This window comes from Schistocerca cancellata, chromosome 3, assembly GCF_023864275.1.
Source record: "Schistocerca cancellata isolate TAMUIC-IGC-003103 chromosome 3, iqSchCanc2.1, whole genome shotgun sequence".
NCBI lineage: Eukaryota > Metazoa > Arthropoda > Insecta > Orthoptera > Acrididae > Schistocerca > Schistocerca cancellata.
In genome coordinates, this window is record NC_064628.1 from 346948803 (window position 1) to 346975230 (window position 26428).

The following is a 26428-nucleotide window of genomic DNA, read 5'->3' on the forward strand; positions in this document are numbered from 1 at the left end:
GTCCAGACCCAGAGGTGGTTGGGAAAACAGATCAGCATTTGTGTGTTGCATCATAGAACCATACTGAATATCACAACTATAATCAACAGGAGCAGGGCCCACCGCTGAAGGCAGTGTGTAGTTTTTTTTAGGAATGTTGGCTGAAGCCTTGAAAAGAAGAAGGAAATATTTATGGTCGGTGAATAACGTGAAATGACTACCACATCATCAATCAGGGGATTTCTTAAGACCAAAAATGATAGCCACTGCTTCTTTCTCAGTCTGGCTATAATTTTCCTCAGCAGCAGTGAGTGTTTCGAACACGAAAACGATTGACCATTCCACCTCATTAGTCACGTGGAACAGGACTGTCGCCACGCTGTAGTCTGGCGCACTGTTTGTTAGAATAAAAGGTTTGTGGTGGTCGTGCACTATGAGGCACGAGAATCTGGGAAGAGTCCGTTTTAACTATCTGAGAAACTTTTCACACGCCGGAGTCCATTGCCAAGGGATGATATTCTGCAGTAACCGACGTAGTGTCTCGGTAATCGTGGCTGCATGGGAGATAAACTTTCGGTATTAATTCAGTTGCCCCAACAGATTTCAACTGACAGATGTCGATAGGATCCAGAAGTTTTCGTACTGCCTCGATGTACTGAGGCATGGGGCGGATGCCAAAAGTACTTAAAATGTGTCCAAGATATTCAGCTTTACGAACAACAACATTTGTCCTTGTTACATTTTTGACTGGCCTGTTGGAGGATCGTTGTCGGTCAGATACTGGGCATCTTTGCTTGCGACGAGGATGTAGTCTGAGTGATTTTCCGTTACCGGTAGATAGCGAGTGAGATAATCCAGATATCGTCGAAATATCTCCTGGTCACTGCCTATACTGAAGGAATGCCTGTTACACTAGAAAAATCCAATAGAAATGTCGATGATTAGGGTGCGTCAAGATTCTTCGTCCAATGGCAGTGGAACGTATACATCCCTCAGGTCCATTTTTGAGAACTCTTTTCTACGTGCTAGAGGACTATGGTATCCTCCACCGTATGTATCAGGTACATGTAAATGAGTGATTAAATACTGAAACCTCTACAAACGTGTAAGACACTATTACTTTTTTCACCAGTGGCTGTTAGAGATTGAGGTGAGCATGCCCTCCTCCGTGAGGCACTGTAATTTCCCATGAAGCCTATCCCTGAGCACATAAGGAACTTCGCTAGCCTTAAACATCTTTGACAGTGACAGTGGAAGGAGAGTTACTGGTTTGTAGCCAGGGAGTTGACTGTAGGGCTGGAGTCACGAATTTCTAACGGAAGTGCACGAAAAAGGTCCATGTCTAAGGGACTAGAAGCAACTGGGGCATCTACAACCAAAATCCTGGCCATTTCTAATGGCCGGAAAGCTGTTGGCACTGACTGGAAACCGTTGAATGTGGAACCGACCTTGAAAAGGCGGGAGGAGATTCCTTGAGGCAACAAGGAGTTGGACACCAGACGCTTGATCAGGAGTTGGTGGGTGCACTGAATCTATTGTAGTAGTATCAACATCTGGATAGAGAGATCCATTGTTTCCATCATGCTGCAGCAAACGTTATAATGAACACACTGTCAAGTGGAAAACACACGGAGGCACTGATTTTTTGGATTGGAGGACGCACCTGCGCTTGACGTGAACACCAAACCTCATCGCCAACTGATTTGTCCTCCGATGGCAGCGCAAAAAAAAAACAGAGCAATTTTGTTTATCAAAGGTTAATGACACTTATTCTCCAACGAGGATTCAAAACATAAAATAAGTCTCTTCCTGAAATGAAAATGGAAATGAGCGGTTGGTGTCATTGGCTGGGAGGCCAATAATGGGGCAGGTCCGGCCGCCTTGGTGCAGTTCTTATCACATTCGAAGCCACACTGGGTAACCTGCGCGCCGGATGGGGGTGAAATGTTGATGAAGACAACACAACACCAAGTCACTGAGTGGACAATATCCCACACCTAGCCGGGAATTGGACCCGGGCCCCTGATGACGGCAGTCCGTCACGCTGACCATACAGCTATCGGGGCGGACGCCTTCTTGAAATAGAACAATAGTAACTCTGAAAATGAAAGTCATGTAGGATGCTCAGTGCCGAATTAAAATCCGAAAGAATCCTGTATAGAGCAAAAGTGTAAAAGTCTGCCACAAAGCCGTTTGAAAATTGAACAGCAGTAAATTTACCAGTTCAAAAGTCTGCCACAACAGAGACCCAATCTTCTCCGGGGAGGTGGCCTCAAAAACTCATAAGGTCACAGCTGCCAGCTCCCAGGATCCCGAAGTAGGACGTGAGTGGCAGCGACGACGTGGACGTGTCTCTGGAGTGAGAATCATGACTGATGAAATCGTTGCAGAATCGACACCTGGTGCAGGAAACAACCGGAAAGAGCTGGTCTGGACCGAACTATGGTTCAAATGGCCCTGAGCACTATGGGACTTAACATATGTGGTCATTAGTCCCCTAGAACTTAGAACTACTTAAACCTAACCAACCTAAGGACATCACACACATCCATGCTCGAGGCAGGATTCGAACCTGCGACCGTAGCGGTCGCGCGGTTCCAGACTGAAGCGCCTAGAACCGCACGGCCACAACGGCCGGCTGGACCGAACTGTGCCGTTAGTAACACTCAGTGTTAGGATACGTCGGGACCTATTTTCGATCTTGCAGAAGAGTATAGGTCCATGAGGTATGCAGCCTCTAGCGGCGCTTGCGTCGCTTCCTCGTGGACAGACAAGAGTATGGCCTTCTATCTTCCGGAAAATTGTCCTCTCTGTGTCGGGCATCTTCAATGCACTGGTGTGATGTTGGCTGCCAACAATACAGGCGTGAAGCCTTGGTTTAGTGCATCCCAATTACAGTCGACAAATAAATGGCTGAATAGCAGAAGAGGCACCACATATCCAAGTTAGGTATAAGGGTGAGTCACATGATATCGCAACACAACCCTTTAATACTTCACCATTATGTACACGAAATAAACTGAATTTATTTCTTCCACAGGGGACCGATGACTTCGCAGTTTGGTCCCTTCCCCCCTCCTTTACCACCAACCAACCAATCAACTTCTTCCATTCATGATGGTTCTGAGGTCTCTCAGAAATAAATGAATAGGTAATGCACTTTTGTAAGGTTTCCATTTTTCATTGCGCACTACTTTTGAGGAAATGGAGGTCACCGATCGAGCTAGGCCGTATCTGCTAACGTTTACAAAGTAGGCTCCGTGTTATTTAGAGGTTCTTGTTTCAGGATTAGTCTTGTCAGTGGAAACAACGTTGATATAAGTACATGTCATTTCACGAGTGCTATCCAAATTCACCTTCATCAGAGAATGGACTAGCAATTGGTCAGCTATCGTGTACCGTAATGGCTCCTAAGGGACATTTTGAATCCGTCGACCTACCATGTTTCGTAAACAGACGGTTGTGTCTACTAAATATATACTGCAACACCAGAAACACGATTTAGAACCATCCCACGCATGGAACATGTATTTTAAATCGAATGCTCCGTCGTTTCTAGGGGCGTTGTTTACATAGACCAATTCGAACCCGACGAACCGAAATTCATGCAATTGGTGGCTACAGCGCGATTCCTTGTAAACAATGAGTAGGAAAACGTCTGTTACAAAATATCATTCTGCTCATTATCTCGATAGCGAAAGAGAGTCATAGTAAGGTAGTTCAGCAACACCGTCACAATCCTTTAGTAAGCGAGTTCTACTCCAGATCGAGGCATAATTTAATTTTCTAATTTCAGCTGCCCAATAATTTTCAGCATATGCTATATCTGAAACGTTACACATCCTAATGCTATAGTTTTCTTAACGTCAAATGGAGCAGTTATTGGTGAGACATATCAACAAAATGCATGAAAAGTAATTAATCAGTTAAAAATGAAGTACCTGAAGTAGGACAGAAATAAGTAAGAAACATATCAAAACTGAGATGTGATCATACATACTATTTGCAGTAAGAGCGATCGGTTGTAATATTTTACATACACTATCAGTGGCAACATGTCTTTTACAAAACGTAAATTGATTTCAGAGCAGATGTTCAAACAGACCCTCCGCCATCACCAAAAACTCCTTATCGACGAGCTGGATCATATTTCTATGAACTCTTAGTACCATAGTTGCATCCATAGTTATACAAGGGTACCGTGGAAGAGCACTACCATATCTTCCACATTCACTGGTGAGCAGAATAAACGTTGGTTTATTGGTACAGTTTTCGTGCGAAACTATACGCATAGACAATGTGGCTGTGTCATCTCCATCGTTTCAGGAGAACTACTTACGATAAAAGAAGCAGTGATAGATCAAAAAAGGGAGTGGAGAAGTATGCTTTTCATTTTACTTTGGGTAAGTGGGCATAACTGAAGGACAGAGGAGCAAATTACAACAATGGACCGGCAAGGGTGAAGTGAGTCGAGGAGAATACTGCAAACATTTAAAAAAAATGCGTCTTTAAACGTGGATTAACAAAAATAATAGTATTCTCATTTTTGTGTTAATTGTCAACTAGCGAAGCCGATAATCGCTTTCAGTTGCTGAATACGTGTGGGAAATGTATATACGTCATAAAGTCCTTCTTCCCCATCTCTCTGTCCGTCTCCTCTTCGCCCTGCCTCTCTTTGTCTATCACCTCCCCTTCCCATCTCACTGTCCACCTGCTCCTCACCGCAATACTCTCTGTCTCCCCCTTACTCAATTCTCTGTCCACCTCTTCTTCCCCCTCTCTCCCACGATTTTATCCCTCTCTTTGTCTCTCTCCTCTTCTTCTCTTTATCTGACATCGATCTTATTTTTCGTTATTGTAAGCGAAACGGTGATTCAGTAAAGACGTCATTTCAAATGAATGGGTACAATGGTTGCGATCATCAGTGTGGGGGTACAGGAGAAACTGCTGGACCTGTGAGAGTAGTAGCTTCATTGACTATACTTCTCGTAGCTCTAATTTGTGAATGGGTAGAATTGCTAATAGTTACGTTCTAATCATAAATATAATATTCCTCTTTCCTTTTAACACTAATTACGACGAAGGAAACTGCTGTGTACACAATTTTTGTTTGAAATGATATATAAGGAGAGAGAAAATGTGTGAACAAACCGTGTAATGGTTTAAATGCCCTGGTTCAAATCAAATGGCTCTGAGCACTATGGGACGTAACTGCTGAGGTCATCAGTCCCCTAGAACTTAGAACTACTTAAACCTAAGGAACCTAAGGACATCACACACATCCATGCCCGAGGCAGGATTCGAACCTGCGGTCGTAGCAATCGCGCGGTTCCAGACTGTAGCGCCCACAACAGCTCCGGGCACCCCGGCCGGCTAAATGCCCTGGTATCTATGTTCAAACTGACTACTGGAAAGAAAACGGAACAACACATTTTCAGATCACAGCATTTTCTTTCTTGCCGTTGGTTTTAATAGGAAATCTGTAAATTGTTCTTTAAAAATATATGTTTGTGCTATCTCCATCTGAATTTAAGTAGAGTATCATGTAAGTTTTAAAAATATACATCCTATGCCGCTGGAATACCATTAACATTAAAAATTATACAGCCTGTGTCGCTCCAGATTTTTATCAGAGCATCGTGTAAAGAGAACTTTTCGAGATTTTTGCTAACAACGTTTTAACTCTGTGCATGACATCTACATTAAAGAAATACGTAGACTATGTCCATAAGAAAATATAACAGCGTATCATGTAAAATTTCAACTAAATATGTCAAGAAGCAACATTCCCTCCCTATGTGTTAACATATGAGTATATACCTTTTAAGTTGGAAAGTACGTAACCTGTGTCCGTCTGAGAGTTTGTCAGAGTATTGTATAAACAGTTGTAGTAAATCGATCAAGAGCGTATCGAGACTTTTGATAACGTTTCCCCTTTATGTTGTAGATATACACTGATGAGCCAACCCATTTTTACTATCTGCGTAATAGGTTGATTGGAACGGAATACATCACAGATTCAGCGTATCACAGGTCCCTCAGTTTGTTGGTAGGTTTGTGGAAGTATGCGGCAGCAGATGTCTATGTGAAGATAATGCAATTCGCGTAAATAACGGGCCGCAGATATGCGTACTCGGCGATGGCGCCCGCTAGCGACCCAGATGGATTCCACAGAATTTACATCAGGCTTATTTGGTCACCAATAAAAAAAAATGGTTCAAATGGCTCTGAGCACTATGGGACTTAACATCTGTGGTCATCAGTCCCCTAGAAATTAGAACTACTTAAACCTAACTAACCTAAGGACATCACACACATCCATGCCCGAGGCAGGATTCGAACCTGCGACCGTCGCAGTCGCGCGGTCACCAATACATAAACGTGAGTTTACTATAATGCTTTTCACACCACTGTAGCTCCGTTCTGGCTCCGAACCACCGACAGTTATACAGATGAAGGATGACATCGCCGTTGGGGAAGATATCAAGCATGAAGGGATGCAGGTGGTTCGCAGCTGTCAGATTGTCTTCGATTATTACCACAGGATCCATGCAATCGCAGGACAGTGGCTCCCCTAGGATAATACTACTGCAACCAGCCTGTGTCCATGTGTAATGTGTCTTGCAGCGGTCTCTCCGCGATTTTTTTCAGAAATTTTATAAATTGTGTAACTTAGTTCATATCTCGAAATATCACTTCTTATCTTACCGATTATCAATGCAAAGTAGTTTCAAGCCCAATTATTCCTTGGAGCGTCCATTTACTCCATGGAATAGCTTCTCTGCTATCTATGTTTCCTCTTATGAAAAGAATGAAGGACTTCTTGCCGATTAGTCGTGAAAGAAGGAGGATGTATATGTATGTATTGTTGAGCTAGTCATCATCTTGATGAGATTCTGTATGAGAAGGAATTTAATACATGAACTAAACTAAAGTAAGTGTGTTCACGTATTATTTAACTGATTATTATTGACAGTGTCTTCTTACTACGCTGTGTTGCACGAGATCAGTGGGGAACGTCTGATTTACACTGGACGAACCTGCCGTTTTGTATGCTCAAGATATCCAGTTATTTCAAATAAACAAGCTAACACGGTCTTACCAGCAGATCTCCGGTCTTCCCCATGTGATCACCGAAAGTTAATCATTATTACAAATGTTTCCAGGAGATCACTGACAATTTTCGTCGCACCGAGACTTCGAAATTGCTTCACTGCCTTATGGAATTTAAGTTAAGCTCAATTTAATCAGGATAGAACAGTATTGAACTGTGTGAATGTGATAAGCCAGCTTTGTGAATGAAAATTCCCTTAACATTCGCATGTTTTTTACTATCCTGATCAGTGAAGCTAAATCAGGCCAGTGTGAGAGAGGTTTACAAATTTAAGATTCCACAAATAAAAGATTAAACATGGTGCGCTGCACGTTTCGAGCAACAGCTCGCCTCGTTGATGGCATTTGTGCAGACAACCGTCGATCTAATGTAGCAAAAAAGGTGATTCACCAGAAGAGCCGACGGTTTTACAGTGATCAATGTCCTTCTACCTCGTTCTGTAGATGCTCACCATCAGCTCCACCGTTTCCGAGATACACGTTCACAGGCTTTGCGTGATAATAATTTGTCTTTTGACCAAATCTCTTATCGCCTTGGATTTCCCGATTTGCCGTCCATGTCGTCGCTTGGCTGATCCCTACTCGTCTCTGCTGCGCTTACATACTTTTAATACGGCGTTACGTGCCCGCAACGTCACCAGGGGACACGCAGACTCGCCGTGGACAGTGGTAGTGATGTTTTGGCTAATCAGTGTACATTTATATAGTGTACATACAAACAATCAAATACATGGTCAACTACTTCTAGAGATTTTGGGTTACAATATTAATCAATGACTTATCATCGTACACTAAGTGTAGATGTATACATATTTAAAAAACTATATGGGCTGTGTCTGCCCAAATATTTACTAGGGCTTTGTGTGAAAATTTGAAGGAAATCGGTCGAAAAATAGTTGATATTTTCTCTAACAACGTTTCCAAACGTATATTACCTACATAATGTATTACATATATAAAAAAACATACCCTATGTCCATCAAAATATTTATTAGAGCATCTTGTAAAAATAAGGTTACCGGTCAGCAAGTTTCCGAGATTTCTGGTAAGAATCTTACCCAGTTATGTAGTATATATCCAGTTTTATAACATATATATTAAAATGCGTTCGCCAGCCGTTGTGGCCGAGTGGTTCTAGGCGCTTCAGTCCGGAACCGCGCTGCTGCTACAGTCGCAGGTTCGAATCCCGCCTCGGGTATGAATGTGTGTGATGTCCTTAGGTTAGTTAGGTTTAAATCGTTCTAAATGTAGGGGATTGATGACCTCAGCTGTTAAGCCACAATAGTGCTTAGAGCCATTTGAATCATTAAAATGAATTCATCAGAAAGTTTATGTAATGTATCATGTAACAATTTGAAGTAAATCGGTTAAGGACTTTTCGAGTTTTTTGGTGATTACATTAGTCCTTGATGTAGTACATATTTATGTGGTACATCAATTAAAAATATCTAGCCTGTGTCTCTCCCAACCTTTATTAGAGAATCGTGCAAAAATTTGACGTAAATCGGTGAGTAACTTTTGGAGAATTTTGCTAACAGTGTTTCTCCTTTATGTAGTGGGTTTAAATTTATATATCATATTTAAATTTAAGATATCAGCACATGATCTTCTGTGCTGTTATTAGAGTATCGAGAAAAATTTGGAGAAAATAGGTCTTATAACTTTTCGAGATTTTTGGTAGCAACGTTAGAAACAACTTGCCATGATTATACTAATATTTGTATACCATGTATATTAAAAATATGTATCCTACGTCTGTCCGAATCCTTATTAGAGTGTCACGCAAAAATTTCAAGTAAATCGGTCAAGAAATTTTCGAGATTTTTGCTAAATGCTTTTCCCTTTTATAAAGTGTGTATATATTTATATGCAACACACATTAAACAATGTGAGTCCTGCGTCCGTCCGAATGGATGTAAATCGGTTAAGAACTTTTCAAAATTTTTGGTAACAGCGTTAAATTGCAACTTGTCTTTCTGTAGTAGTACAGATAATTGAACAATTCTTGTATAGGACCTACTGTAATTGTTGTATAATGATTAGGAAACCAGATTCTATATCATGCAGTGTGACAGTGGAAAAAAGCTCAAAATCGTACACCTTCCCGCGAAATCGAACTATCGAACTCGAATAGCCTATGGCAAGACTCTGCCCACTGAACTAAATGGGCAGCACAGCTACGCAGTATTTGAAACAGAGAATTGTCGTACACATGTTTACAGTTTTATTGAGTAGCGTTTCCTTGACGTCCACTTTCTACCGAAAATATGCACGGAAATAAATGTTATAACAGACTTCTTTGGGCTGTTAGTTTTCGAAGAATCATAGTGTGGAATCTGTTGAGCGTTATTTCGGTCCACTCTGTATACTGATGCAGTGAACCAACTCTGAATGGTAATGCAGTAATTCTACACGAAATTGTTACATAACACAACTATGGATGTAGCAGTGGTAAAGAGAGAGAGAGAGAGAGAGAGAGAAACAACAACAAAACAAACAAAATATGTTTCGTAATTCAGCACACTTACTTAATAAAAGCATGGGAACACATTTTAGTATTTTCGGTGTTAAATAACGACAATGAAGAGTTTGATGCGAACGTAGCTCGTATTGTTATTCAATTTAGCTGTGACGGAGGTTTCAAGATTGTAGCTGACGTTGGACCTGTCGGAATTATCTAGTAATTATCACATCGTGGGGTAGGTATAGTCTCTAGCCCCGCCATTAGAAACAGGTCTTTGGTCGATCCATCTGGTGTAGGCGCCGGTATTCTCGCACGGCAATACCTTAATCCTTAATGCGGATCACCAGTACACGCATATGAGCCCCTCGAGCAGTGACTGAGCGTCTTGTTACCGTGACAGCAGTCGACGGGTTCCTTCTAAGCTCGCTTGGTGTGGTCTCGCCCTATCTGCACAGGCGCAGTCCCCAATTTTGTCTGTCTTGGGCCGCTAAAATTCTTTGCCTGCCATCCATTGCAAATAGATGTCACAGACTGCTTTACGGACGTGTCGAAAAGTGGAAAATGGTCACAATTTCACAAGACAGCCTCTTGCGTATTCAATAACATTATGAACCTCTGTACACAAATTTTTTTGTTGTATTACGATTTGCGTCGTGTATATGTTTACTGTTGATTTCATGGGAGCGGTAACAAGTTGCTTGATTCCTCATACCGGTTACGAAGCCACCGTGGCTATCAGTTCCGAGAAATTAATTATCATGCAGAACTTTACCAATAGTTGTTCATCCCACGCACAGTTCACGGGTGGAAAAGGGAAATTAAACTGGCAAAACTGTAAAGTTGATTGCAGATGTAGATGTATGCGTATATGCAGAAGAGGGAGAGAGTGTAAAACTAATCTCCCGTCGCTCAAACCCTGTCTTAAGTAATTTACATAACTGTTGTACCATACTTAGTGAGTCTCCTCCTCCATTTATATAACGGAGGAAGTTTTGTCTCTTAGGTGTGTCTACAATACCGTCTCCTACTATTACATTCCAGCTCTCCATTATTATTAGTTTCTCATCTCCCGACACTTCCCAAGTTTACTATCCCATGTCATCATCTGTATCTCTTCAACTTATGTCTGTAAGGTTGGCGTGTGTACTTGAATTATAGTTGCTGATATTCGTTAGCTGTTGATTTCGATGAAAACAATCCTCCCACTGAACATTTCACACTAACCCACCCTTTGCCTTACCTTCCTATTCATAAGAAATCCTATTCCCACTATACCACTTTCCGCTGCTGTTTATAAAATTCTGTCTTTATGTGACCAGAAATAGTCTTTCCGTTTCATTTTACTGACTGTCATCAAATCTCGGCAAAGCCTTTGAATTTCATTTTTCCGATTTTCTTCCTTTCCTCCTCACACATTGACTCTGATTTGCAGAATGGCAACCTTTCGTTGGTTATTCATATCTTTCTGATCGTAACATCCGAACTGGGAGTCCCCTCCCGAAGATTGGAATGGGGCTCTCTTCTGTAATCTTTTGTGAATGAAGATATCATCAAGACACTTTTCTAAATGAAGATCACCGTTCATGTGGGTACACATGCGAGTAATGTATGAACCTCTGTCAGCTCCTCGTTACCTTTAGAAAGGCCGCTGAAGGAATGAATTTAACCCTTTAACACCCCTTTAACACGGTGGTTATTATGGAAGGATTTATTGTTAAAATACCGGAATGGTGTGTTTGTTTTCGAGCAACATACTGCTTTCCATCATATACATCATACAAAAATCTTTGAAATTCGTGTTCAGTTGTCCAGAATTTTGGTATTTCAGATTTTCATTTGTTTACAGTAGTTCACAGAGAAATAGGATATGGGGAAAGGAACAGTAGTATATGCAGCACCATACACTACGCCCTGGAGGGTTATACATAGATCAAAAAAAGTTTTGCATCACCTCGGTTCCGAGAGTTACGGAACCAGTACAGAAAATTGGAAGAAAGATCAACATAAACATCATTTCCTCCCCTTTTTATTGCTCATGAAAAACACATATCGCATGTTGTACAACCATATAGCGAGACCTTCAGAGGGGGCGCTCCAGAGTGCTGTACACACCGGTACCTCTAATACCCAGTAGCACGTCTTCTTACATTGATGCATCCGTCGTGGCCTACTATCCACAAGTTCATCAAGGCACTGTTGGTCTACATTGTCCCACTCCTCAACGGTGATTCGCCGTAGATCTCTCACCGTGGCTGGTGGGTGCCGTCGTCCATAAACAGACCTTTTCAATCTATCCCAGGCATGTTCGATAGGCTTCATGTCTGGAGAACATGCTGGTCACTCTAGTCGAGCGATGTCGTTATCCTGAAGGAAGTCATTCACAAGATGTGTCCGATGGGAGCGAAAATTGTCGTTCATGAAGACGAATGCCTGACTAATATGCTGCCGATGTGGTTGCACTATCGGTCGAAGGATGGCATTCACGTATCATAGAGCCGTTACGTCGCCTTCCATGAATACCAGCGGCGTACGTCGGCCCTACATAATGCCACCCGAAAACAACAGGGGACCTCCAACTTGCTGCACTCGCTGGACAGTCTGTAAGGCGTTCAGCCTGACCGGGTTGCTTCCAAACAAGTCTCCGATTATTATCTGACTGACATATGCGACATATGGGACACTCATCGGTGAAGAGATCGTGATGTCAATCCTGAGCGGTCCATTCGGCATGTTGTTGGGCCCATCTGTACAGCGATGATGGTGTGATGGTTGCAAAGGTGGACCTCGGCATGGACGTCGGAAGTGAAGTTGCCTATCATGCAGACTACTCCGTACGGTTTGAGTCTAACACGACGTCCTGTGGCTGCACGAAAAGTATTATTCAATATGATGGCGTTGCTGTCTGGGTTCATCCGAGCCATAATACGTAGGTAGCGGTCATGCACTGCAGTAGTAGCCCTTGGGCGGCCAGAGCGAGGCATACCGAGCGAGGTGGCGCAGTGGTTAGCACACTGGACTCGCATTCGGGAGGACGACGGTTCAATCCCGTCTCCGGTCATCCTGATTTAGGTTTTCCGTGATTTCCCTAAATCGTTTCAGGGAAATGCCGGGATGGTTCCTTTGAAAGGGCACGGCCGATTTCCTTCCCAATCCTTCCCTAACCCGAGCTTGCGCTCTGTCTCTAATGACCTCGTTGTCGACGGGACGTTAAACACTAACCACCACCAGAGCGAGGCATGTCATGACAGTTCCTGTCTCTCTGTATCTCCTCCATGTGGGAACAACATCGCTTTGGTTCACTCTTACGAGGTGAAACGGGAACTATTTTTCTTCCCTGTACGTACGACTCCATGTGGGAACAACATCGCTTTGGTTCACTCTTACGAGGTGAAACGGGAACTATTTTTCTTCCCTGTACGTACGACATGCAATGCACGTCATATGAGGACTATTTGTCTTGGTACCTGTAACGCAAAATGAAAATTCGCTTTCAGGTCATTCTCGGTCATTATGCAACAAAATCCTTCGTACACTAAAAGCTTTGTTCATAATACACAATAAATTAATGATCCACACCAGTATTTATACTGATATTCACTGGTACCGTAAAGGTTAGAGCAATTCGTACTCTGCATTTCAAAATGAGGTCTGAAAGTGGGAATGAGTCGTAAATAACAGTAACATTATTAACTGATCACACGAAGTCCTGCATGGCATCTACGTACTATACATTGCGAGCACAGATATAACCTAATGAATGTTCCACCAGTACATTACCTATATCTCTGTATACCATCTAAAAGTCCTAACCTGCAAGACTCCCCATATGTATGTCTTGCATTATAGCGTAGCTTTTTCATATATTTCTAGCTGTCGCCCATGCTGCAAACAAAATGATTGATGGGAAGGTGCGGAGCTGCGCTATGGTACGGCGTAGCAGGCCCTCAATCACGGGGAGAATATTTTTCTACATCAGTCGTAGAAGGTGCCTCCACCAGTGAAGAGACGGGTATAATATGGAACGAGCCGGATTTTCTGTCTGAATGAAGATGTATTAGGTAATAAATTATCTCCGGAGGACGTCGAGGTGTAACGGCGAGGGACATCTTTACCAAACACAACACAGAAAAAGATGAAAATTAGAAATCTGAAAAGAACCTCATCATATAAAACAACGCCTATCTTTATAATTGTTAAATCAGTAACTTTTACTACCATTAGTTATCTGTGGCACTATGAATGGGATTTAGAAGCCAAGTTAACCTAAAACAAATTTGCAGAGTCATGAAAACAGTGGTCCTCGTACGATAAGATAAACTTTGAGAAAGAATCAGTCGTTACTCATTCGTGTGGTGTGATACTGACTACCATATCGTTACACCTTGTCTAATGAGTTATTCTGTTTGTCTCTAATAGTCCAATATATCTTTTGCTTATTCTAGTCTTTGCCTGACTACCGGTTTCCATCTTTCATCTTCATTATTCAGTTTCCTTATCATGTTTATATTATCATACCTTATCATGTTTATATTAAGCCACTGCAGCGTGCCATGCTGAATGGGCGCCATCTTGTTGAACTTTCTGGAATCGTCTTGCGATCCACAACCTCAGTGTGTGTCTCGGATACCAGGCGCTGGATTCCCATCTCAGAAGATACTGATACTAAGCGGCTATACTTGACATATTGTTAGGTTTCATGTCCAGTCAAGGTAAATGAACGGGAGCTGTTTTACCATTTGCGCAAGAAGTACACAAAAGCGCCAAAGAAACTGGTATAGGCGTGTATATTCAAATACAGAGATACGTAAACAGGCAGGCCACGCCTATATAAGACAAAAAGTGACTGGCGCAGTTGTTAGATCGGTTACTGCTGCTTCAATAGCAGGTTATCAAGATTTAAATGAGTTTGATCTTGGTGTTATCGGCGCACGAGCGATGGGACGCTGTATCTCCGAGGAAGCGATGAGGCGGCGATTTTCCCGTACGACCATTTCACGAATGTACCGCGAATATCAGGAATCCGGTAAAACATAAAATTACCGACATCGCAACCGCCGGAAAAAGATCCTGCTAGAACAGGACCAACGACGACTGAACTGCAACCCTTGTCCATACTGCTGCAGATTTCAATGCTGGGCCATCAACAAGTGTAAGCGTGCTAAGCATTCAACGAAACATCATTGGCATGGGCTTTGGGAGCCGAAAGCCCACTCGTGTACTCTTTATGACTGCACCACACAAACCTTTATGCGTCGCCACGGTCCGTCAACACCGACAGTGAACTGTTGATGACTGTAAACATGTTGGCAGGCCGGACGAGTTTCGTTTCAAATTGTATCGAGCGGATGGACGTGTACGGGTATGGGGACAATTTCATGATTACGTGGGCCCTGCATGTCAACAGGGAACTGTAAAAGGTGGTGGAGGCTGTGTAATGGTGTGGGGCGTGTGCTGTTAGTGATATGGGACCCCTGATACGTGTAAATACGACTCTGACAGGTGACAGGTACGTAATCATTCTGTCTGACAACCTGCATCCATTCATGTCAATTGTGCATTCCGACGGCTGTGGGCAATTCCAGCAGGACAATGCGACCCCACACACGTCCAGAATTGCTACAGAATGGCTCCAGGAATACTCTTCTGAGATTAAAAACAATCACTGGCCATCAAACTCCGCAGACACGAACATTATTTAGCATATCTGGGATGCCATACAAGCTGATGTTGAAAGGAGATCTCCATCCCCTTGTACTCTTACGGTTTATCGACAGCCCTGCAGGATTCATGGAGTTGATTCCCTCCTCCATCACTGCCTCAGACATTAGTCGATTCCATGCCATTTCGTGTAGCGGCACTTTTGCGTTCTCACTGGAGCCCTTCACGATGTTAGGCATATGTACTAATATCTTTGGCTCTTCAGTGTTTGTGACTTTTTCGGAATCCCATAAATGCCTCCCACTGCGACGCATAAGTTTGAAAGTTGACACAAAGGTGCCGGCAACCTTCCTCTGCAACGACTCTCAAGCATGGCGCCATGAGGCGTCACTCTCGGGCTCGCCAGCGCTTCAGCTTGAAAGATGCCGACAGATGCGAAAAATATGACACACTTCAGAAGTTCATGTGAGGTGTAAGGAGTGTTAATGACGGAAAATTTCTTACAAATTTCCCCAAAATTGAGTCCAATACTATCGTGAACGAATCACACGATGGGAGGTAGCACATTGCCTCTTGCCAACTTTTAAGCTCTTCTTTTAACGCCTTTGCGATGGATTTAATAAGCGCCACACCGAGCACTGAAATCACGCACTTCTTAATGGGTGTCCGAGGAAAACATTCAAGGCACACCAGCGCTCAATGTTGACACGAAAGCTCTTACAAGATGGCATAAAGGGTGTCGATTAAAGCACCCCATTCCTTGGGACTTTGATTCCCACACGTATCAAGATCAGAAACGACACAGTGCGATGACATTGCTGACACACCCCAGACGATTCATCCCTATTGTTAAGACATTGTGAGGCTGCTACCACATTAACGTGACCTGAACATTTAGGAGTGTAGTGCAAACACAAATTTTGCTCTGGTTTACAGGGTAGAAACACTTGGGAGTTTTCAAAGCAATTAGACCAAATTTCAACTTGATCCGAAGCAGCAAACGGTGTTTAATCTTTGACAACCCTCATGTTTCGCGCTCTCCTCCTTCGGCGTGAGCACACAGGTCTGCCACCTCAAGATGTGCGTGGATGAAACAGCAAAAAAAGGGTTCATCTAAGACAACTGAGTCCGGCACATCCCTCGGTGCCCCCTAAGCAGGTATGTTGAGCACGTAAAAGTGTCAAGCACTTCGACATCCATTCAGCTCAGTGGTGCCTTGCAGCTGATGTAGCGCCTGAGGGACGGCAACCCCCAACTAAGGAATACCTAAGTGGATGTCTGCCCTCAGGCCGTAGAGCAGCCGCGAGGTACCTCTCATATGAATGGATGCTGGAGATACACAATTACCACTTTGAACAAAGGTCTGTGAGTTGCAGCTAGGCTTTTTCCTAATTGTGGAGTTTTAGAGGGCCCCTTTGCCTTTACCATTTCACACATTCGTCTGTGATCCCTCCGCAGGAGATCGCGAAACAGGAGGGCTGGAAAAGCATCATGTTTAGATTTCGTCGAATTGTATTGAATGGTCCCTGGTGGTTCCACACTTTGTATAAGAATAACAGCTGAAAAATTTGAAAGCAATTAAATAAACATGTCCAGATTGAATCCCCTTACCTAGCTGGGACTCATCGTGAATCCCTCGCCCAGCACGAACTCCCAAGCGACCGGAGAAAAGCGCAGATGACTCCGGTGTATAACAAGGATGAAAGAACGGACCCACAAAATTACACACCAATCTCCCTAACTTCTGTTTTCTGCAGAATCCTTGAACAAACTCTCATTTCGAATATAACAAAATTTCTTGAGACAGATAATCCACAAATCAGCACGGTCTTAGAAGGCATCGCTCATGCAAAACTTACCTTTCCCTTTCTCAAATGATATACTGAGAACTGTGGATGAAGAGCAACAGGCTGATTCCATACTCTTGCATTTCCTGAAAGCATTTGACATGGTGCCCCACTACAGGCTGTTAACGAAGGTACGAACTGAGCCGAGGCATGCTCGAGTAACGCCTGTCTTGGGTTAAACCCTGGTTGCAGTCCTGTGGTTTTATTTCTCCTGCAGTTATCGCAATAATGTTGCTGTCCTCTCCGTGAGTGGAGGCAGCATTGTGTATCGATACTAGTACTTCTGTACTATATTCGGTGTTTCGGATATAGTTCCCGGCTGGGCGGTGTGTGACCAGTCGGTCGGTTGGCGTGGAGCAGCTAGGAAGTCCATCGCGTGTACTCTGGCCGGGACCACTGGCGGTGTGCACGCGCTGCTGGAGTGTGAGGTGCTGCTTTCGAGTGCTACGAAGTTCGTACATATTTATGTAGTACATCAATTAAAAATATCTAGCGTGTGTCCCTCCCAACCTTTATTAGAGAATCGTGCAAAAATTTGACGTAAATCGGTGAGTAAATTTTGGAGAATTTTGCTAACAGTGTTTCTCCTTTATGTAGTGGGTTTAAATTCATATATCATATTGAAATTTAAGATATCAGCACATGATCTTCTGTGCTGTTATTAGAGTATCGAGGAAAATATGGAGAAAATAGGTCTTAAACTTTTCGAGATTTTTGGTAGCAACGTTAGAAACAACTTGCCTTGATACAGTAGTAAAAATTTTATACTAATATTTCTAAACCACGTATGTTAAAAATATGTATCCTACGTCTGTCCGAATCCTTATTAGAGTGTCACGCAAAAATTTCAAGTTCACTCGCAACTCAAAAGTCAGTAAACTATTGATCGTTCCTGTTCATTCCTACGCAGCGTTGAATTAAGCTAATTTCGAAGCGCTACTGTGCTGAAATGCTGCCGACTCACCGTTTGCTTTGTTGTCTTCTCCGTCGTCTCCGAAGATTGCTGTGGAATCGAAGTCCGACACACGCGTCGCCGTATATAACCTTCGTCCAGTTTTGCACCGAACTTTATTATTCGCATACGCTAAAGATGAAGTTATATTTAATTAATTTAGCATAATCAGTAATAGCTCCTTTGCATCAAACTCATTGTCGTGCTCTTCTGCTATTGAGAAATCTAAGGAAAACTACTGAATGATAACATGTCCTTTCTCAAATACTGGATTTTATTAATTGGAGCACGCTTTTTGTAAGCAAACATTTATAAAGTGCAATAGAAATCAAATACTGTGTGTCATTACAGTTATATTCTACCACTAATCTGCGACCTCGTTACCAAGCAGCCGTTTTTAGCCTCTCGCACACTCGACTCCCGCTCACCCACTCACACGTTGTTGACAGCACTTCAGTCTTTGCTTTAATTCATGATCGCTGCACAGATCGTATGATCCATAATACGTTACAGTGCCGTTCATGAGTTAATTTTGAGTCCGAAGGTTTATGTATTATTTATACTCCATTGCAGTAATCACAGATCCGAGGAATGATCCTCATCACACTGCTGGATACTAACTACGAAGTTCGTCGCCCACCGATATTGGACATGAAAGTTGAGTCCTCGCTTAACCTGATATCGAGTCTCAATTGTTTACATTTCTTCGTTTGATCCTGGCTGTCGCTTTAGGTACCTTCCCACGAGAAACAACGTGTGTTGCTAAGATTCCAGCCGCCTTCCTGTTGAGTTTAACTTAATTTATTCCCTGTTATTGAAGTTGACCACTGGTATCTTCTGCCTTGTGGCCGTTGACGTTCCGGTTATTACAATCTTTTTGTATTAGCCCCTTACTAACAATTTATTTTGTTAAAACACACATCAAAAACACTTACCAATACCGTGATATTTGCTGTGCAAAATTTAGGTGATTCACCCTATATATACAATGAAACAGAAGAGAAAAGAGAGAAACAATTTTTATAATTGTTTGAACGTTGCACTATCGTAATTAAATCTGCCTGTGTCAATGCAATCAAAACTGCACAGTTATATAGGAGGGCACAGCAGAGTACTCCTCTTTCTCGCAGTCAGTGCAATGTTTACACATGCGGAGTTGGCAGATGCCCATTTTATGTATGGATTAGCACGGGGCAATAGCCGCGGCGCGGTACGTTTGTATCGAGACAGATTTCCATAACGAAGGTGTATCGACAGGAAGATGTTCGAAGCAATTGATCGGTGTCTTAGGGAGCACGGAACATTCCAGCCTATGACTCGCGACTGGGGAAGACCTTGAACGACGAAGATAACTCCAATGGACGAGGCAATTCTTCGTGCAGTTGACGATAACCCCAATGTCAGCGTCAGAGAAGTTGCTGCTGTACAAGGTAACGTTGACCACGTCACTGTATGAAGAGTGCTACGGGAGAACCAGTTGTTTCCGTACCATGTACAGCTTGTGCAGGCACTATCAGCAGCTGATTGGCCTCCACGGGTACACTTCTGCGAATGGTTCATCCAGCAATGTGTCAATCCTCATTTCAGTGCAAATGTTCTCTTTACGGATGAGGCTTCATTCCAACGTGATCAAATGTTAAATTTTCAGAGTCAAAACATGTGGGCTGACAAGAATCCGCACGCAAATGTGCCATCACGTCATCAGATTTTCTGTGAACGTTTGGGCAGGCATTGTTGGTGATGTCTTGATTGGGCCCCATGTTCTTCCACCTACGCTCAATGGAGCACGTTATCATGATTTCATACGGGATACTCTACCTGTGGTGCTAGAACATGTGCCTTTACAAGTACGACACAACATGTGGTTCATGCACGATGGAGCTCCTGCACATTTCAGTCGAAGTGTTCGTACGCTTCTCAACAACAGACTCTGTAAACGATGGATTGGTAGAGGTGGACCAATTCCATGGCCTCCACGCTCTCCTGACCTCAACCCTCTTGATTTTCATTTATGGGAACATTTGAAAGCTCTTGTCTACGTAAGCCCGGTACCAAATGTAGAGACTCTTCGTGCTCGTATTGTGGACGGCTGTGATACAATACACCATTCTCCAGGGCTGCATCAGTGCATCAGGGATTCCTTGCGACGGAGGGTGGATGCATGTATCCTCGCTAACGGAGGACATTTTCAACATTTCCTGTAACAAAGTGTTTGAAGTCACGCTGGTACTTTCTGTTGCTGAGTGTTTCCATGCCATGATTAATGTGATTTGAAGAGAAGTAATAAAATGAGCTCTAACATGGAAAGTAAGCGTTTCCGGACACATGTCCATATAACATATTTTCTTTCTTTGTGTGTGACGAATGTTTCCTGAAAGTTTGGCCGTATCCTTTTGTAGCACCCTGTATAAAAATTAAATACCGAACACGAGTATGATTAGTAGTTTTATTACCCGGAAAAGAATGATAGAATGTAATGCTGATCTTCATGTCAAAACCCGGACAGGGAAGCTGCATGCGTACTGTTTTGTGATTGAGCCGTGGTGGGACCGGCGCCAGTAGTATCTCTGACATGAGTACGATCGATTTTCCAGTACAGAGGTTTGTCTTGGGGCTTGGGCGGCTCGGGATATAAGCGAGTGCCGACCGCGCTTAAGGGAACAACGCTTTGAGAACGGAAGGCGACGGTGAGCGAGTCGGCGATTGGCTGGCGGGCAGAAGCGAAGACGGCGTGCCTGAGGCCGGGCGGCGGTCATCACGTAGTTATACTGGAGGCGGCGGGAGTTGGCCGGCGCTGTGCATTGTCCGGCAACCTTGTGAGCTGTTGATGGCCTGCTTCCTTGGAGGGACACGCTGTGAAGGTCTTGCGAAGTGATGGTATGATATCGTCGCAAATTCGCCACAGCATGAAGACACCCAGGCAATACCTTACTTACCAACAGCGCTTAGTTAACTGTGATCGTGATCGCTCTTGGTACAGTAAGACGTTGCCGGACGCGTGATGTAATGTGAGTTAGATCTCATTTTATGCCTCTTACTAAGCGTGTGATCTGTTTGCGCATAATATTGATGTATTTACAGAATGCTAGTTCATTAGCAAGCGTTTAATTTGCTTAAGATATCGGTTAATCCATGTCAATATTGTCCTCTGCGAGCAGTCTGAGATTTTATTTCTAAAGGTTACCGTACTGAACTTTGCAGGCCCACTTCTAGTGAGTGTGAGTTATCGTGAGTCAGTTCATTTCCCACCATTAGCGTTTGTTTGTCAGATACTATTTCAATTTAAGAAAGGACTTGCGAGTCAGATTAGTGTTGTTGAGGCTTGATTTTATAGTGTTAATTTACTGGGCTATTTTAAATGTTAAAGTTTAGAAAAGTTTTTGGCCTCCTGTTGTCGAGTGCGGTCTGTGTTTCAGTGAGCTGAGGCAGTGGGCAACCGAAGCGCCGAGCTACCCTTTAGATTACAAGTTTGGCTTACGGGCGGTGGACTTCGCCTGAACTCGTGTGTTCCTCGTCGGTGGGTTCACATTTCTGTGGCCTACTCGACGTGGGTTGCAAACAGAACCACGTCTTGATTGGAAGTTAAGTATTACGTTCCTCTGTCGGTTCCATCGTTCGTGGTTAAACTTCGGCCTTACAAGCTTGGGCCTTACTTCTGTTATTACATATTTATGATTCTACAAAGTTGTAACTTTCTATGCCCTAAAAGCCCGTCTTACAAGCCAATGGGCATTTGAATAATTTCTTGGTTCGCACTGCAAGATTCTCTAGCGTAGTAATTTGCAAGATTGCCCAAGTTACGTTTTAACAAATATGTTCTCTTTTGGAGTCGGCATGGTGCTAGGAGAGAAAATGTTTTACTCTACATTGGGCGCTCGGCCTGTATCAATTATATATGCCATCTTTGTGGCTTCCAGTTTATCCATACATAAATTTTAGTAATACAACTTCACCACAAACAAACAGCTGCTGCTCCACAACAGCTGTTAAGCATTTTCAGTCAACAGGTAACGTGAATAACACAACTTTAACATGTAAACCACCAGAGCTTGGACTAATTAGGTGATGTCAAGCAATGAATTTAAGTGTCCAACACTGTTAATCACGTAATAACAGTATTAGCTTTAGAGCTTGGTTAACAAAATCCACTAGAAAAGATAGATATCGATAAACTGCACCTAAATCACCTGGCACATGGCATACTTCAAATATAAGGAAAGGTCTTTACGTCGCCTTACTACGCGTACACCTAAATTAAATCTGCATCAGGAAACCAGGATGGTGAATTTCTCAAAGTTTTACTTGAATTCCGTATATCAGAAGGGTAGGGCTTAACAATAATAAAACTCAACGTATCATTCCTGGCTACTGCTTTAATTCTATCTCTGTTTACGTCAGCCCAACCTAGAAACACATCCAAAGCTGAGTGCGTTCAACGTATCGGAAACAGACTGTTCCACAAGTTTTACCTGGAGCAGATGCTGGTGTGAAACGATCAGCCGTCATTTCTTGGCGCCCAGGGTACTTTTCTCAGGCGCAATCTGCGGGGAGGCTCATTTCACGTACTTTATGGACTCGCTCTGGTAACCTAAAGCACAAACTTCGATTCAACAGAAATCACCGTGAAGAGTGCTCTTGAAGATCTGTCAAAATACTACAGAATAAACTCCCTGAAACTTAACCCATGAAACACACAAGCGTGTGCTTTCCATCTTAGAAGTAGGTAAACCATCAGCAAGTTAAAACAGAACCGTCAGGAGCTAAACTGGAACACAGTTGCACACCGAAATACATACTCGACAAAACTATAACGGCCAAAATACGCTCCATAAATTTCAAAGCAAAAGTCTCCACTAGGAACAACCTACTGAGATAAATGGTCAGATTACGGTGGGGCAGTCAAACTGAAACTATTGAAACTTCAGCAGTGGCTTTGTGCTATTCCGCTGCAGAGTAAGCCTCTCCTTCCTGCTATAAGCCAACACATGCCAGACAGGTGGACACTGCCCTAAACGACACATGCAGAGCTATAACCGGCTGCTTGAAGTCAATTCCAGTCGAACGGCTCTACCACCTTGCAATAGTTGCACCACCTCATGTTCGAAGAGAAATAGGAGCAAACAGGGAAAGAACGAAACTAGAGCAAAAAAAAGAAAATGCAACCTACTGCAGGAACAAAAACCCTAGTCATAAACACTGAGGTCAAGGTAAGTTCCCTCATAAAACAGGAGAAACGAACAACCATTGATGACGAAGCCAGGCTGCAGCTGTGGAGGGCTGAGACATCCCACCCTCCTGGCTGCCAAAAATTTTCAGTATCTTTACCCCTGGTAATGATGAGGACTGGCCATTATGGAAGTCCTTGCATAGGCTGGGGTCAGGAGTAAGCAGATCACAGCTTAACCTGACATAATGGGGATACATTGATGAGAACAAAATCCAATTTGATTGCGAGGAAGAACAGTCTGTTCGGCATATGCTTCAGTGTCGATTGTGTACAGACACTTGTTCAGAAGATAACCATAACCAGGCTACGGAAAATCCATTCTAAGAGGCAAAATTATGGTCAAAGATTATATAAACTGTGTTGATCTGTCAAAAATTGTGTAAACTGTGTTTTATGTATATTTGTGACACATAAATGAAAACAAATCTGGAGTGGTGCCTTCAATACGAAACGCTGAGGCACTGTTTACTTCACTCAGTTTGGCAGAACCCAACACTGAACATACGACTACAGTCGACACTGGACACAACACACATTCCACAGCGTAAGGCTAGTTCCACGGTGGCTCTACCTCCTCTTCTTCTTCCCACAAACAAGTAGTAGAACTCCGATCCCACTCTCTCCTCAATGCCACTCTGGCCGTACCAGACGTCCTCTAGTAACCAGAACTGCAGTTTAGCGCGAAATTTCGAACTTAGGTACCGAGGTCGACTACACCACAGCTCATCTACATTTATGTATAGTTCCTTTCTACTTGTCGTAAAATATTAGACGGTACATATTTAGTTACAGTATGTTTTAGATCTGAATATGATTCAGAACGAGCGGAACATTTAATATTATTAACCCTAGAAAAGTGCACCAGGGTCACTCTGCCCGTTCAGTTTTTGTTTTCTTACTGTTCATGCGCCACTGCATATACACAGCCCGTTGCTATCAATGGAAACTCAGCATTGACTGATACCTAGTGCACGATGGACATTCGAAGCTAAGAGACGTCATTGTTTAATTAATTAGAGAGACATATTTTTTTAGAGGTTCTAACACGATTATCGATATTACCTACTAAGGTCTTATATAACTTAGTTTTTACTCGACGTGACTTCTGTGTAACCATCCTTACTGATGCAACATCAATGTAAATGTTTTTTTTCATTATTTATGATAATATATGTAATTGTAATAAATCTGTGGGTGTAAGCTTAAAATCAATGATTGTAAAAGAATGTAAAAGTTGAAACTTTATCTACAGTGCTGGTTAATGAATAGGGCTGCAATCATATAAAATTTGGAGGGCAGTCACTCCACGACGGAATTGGCAGGGTGGAGAAAGAAAAGGTGGATCTGGCGGTCGATTTTTTTTTCCCACAGGAGGTCGGCACTGCCACCACCTCCATTGCAAATTATCGGTTGAGTAATGCATAACCGCAGCAATACGTTTGTGTTCTGTACGCATTGTGTTGAGCCTCCATATTTTATCCTCAGTCATTTACCCAAACACGGTCCTATCTGAAGTGTTATGATGAATCCGAGTATCCTATTTAACTGAATTGAAAAGTAATTATCTTATTCAACAAAAGTTAATAAACTTTATGGATTTGTTCAAAAATGGTTCAAATGGCTCTGAGTAGTATGGGACTGAACATTTCAGGTCATCAACCCACTAGAACTTAGAACTACTTAAACCTAACTAACCTAAGGACATCACACACATCCATGCCCGAGGCAGGATTAGAACCTGCGACCGTAGCGGTCGCGCGGTTCCAGACTGAAGCGCTTAGAACCGCTCGGCCACACGGGCCGGCTATGGATTCGTAAAATACATAATTATTAATTATTTAGCGAACACGAGTTTTTAAATACTCTAGGTAGTTTTCATAAACGGACAGTTAAAGTTTCATTAAAGTACAAGTACTAGGAGAAGATTTAAAGCATGTAGTTCATAGATTTTTCTTACTGAAATAATGTTTACAATTTCAAGTTTTATGTAGTTAACAGAGTTTCCCGTATTGTGTTGCGACTAAAGTGTTCAGCTTCCATCTGAGTCTGCTGATAACCTAGTTCCTGGGACCCAAGCTAATGACAGAGCCAGATTTAAATGTCATAACACAATAACGGCAATCAAGGATAAGCAACTGGCTATAAATAATCAAACTTTACTAGGTCTAGGTATCACATGTTTCACTTGAGCTAAATAATATAAGGAAATGAATGTTCCTTGAGAATGCAAATAATGATGAATATAAAAGGTACAGTTACTTCGTAACTATTACAATAATAGCAATTTCCTATTAGTCATCTGGGAAAAGAACCTAGGAGCCAAGTCAGTGATCCTCCATCATTAGCAATCATTTGTCTATAATTATAATTATCTTCCTACTATAATGTAAAGATAGTAAGAGTTATGAGAGCCAGTTGTTGTCTGAACGTATTAATAGTCCTCCTGTGTAGTTCCAGTCAAATCACTGAAACAGTACTTGCTAAATTATGTCTTGTATCTTATCAGTAAACGAGAAGTTCAGTCTCGAGTAGAGTCAGTCCCAGTAGTTAACTTTCTTTATGAACCATACTAGTACTGGGTACAACTTTGCCTAATTATGTTGGCGACCGTTTCCTTTTACGTAATTACAGTTTACTTTAATACTAATAGAACCTTGGTTCGATTCTCATTGCCTTGTTACTGCTTTTTTTCAATAGAAATCTTTAGAGAAACTAAATTAGTCCGATACCTTACCATTACTCACCGTCATGAACACAAAATAAAAATTATTTCGCGGGTATACCGTTGTCCATATATGACTAATTTAATAGCAGCCGGCAGCGCTATATGGTCACTATGACGCTGCAGTACATATAATGTAGTTATTACGTTGACAAGTGTGAAGTACACTTACAGAGTGTGAAAATGTGACGGAGGTGTGTTGTTTTAGTAACGGAGGATGTACGGGAAGCGCAGTTAGAAGAAAAAAATCGTGAAAATGACGTAAGTGACTTTTCTGATGAAAGTGTTTCTGAAGCTGGTGCTCTTCCAACAGTTATGGGCAATGGCAAAACTAATCTGTCTGCGAATTTCAGATAGCGATGAAGAAAATACTCGTACAACTGTAGTTGGAACACAGCTGCCTAACTGAAGAGGCCTGCCAATTGCCTTTAACGTTGTAGTCCGTATTCCAAGATCGTGAAGATAA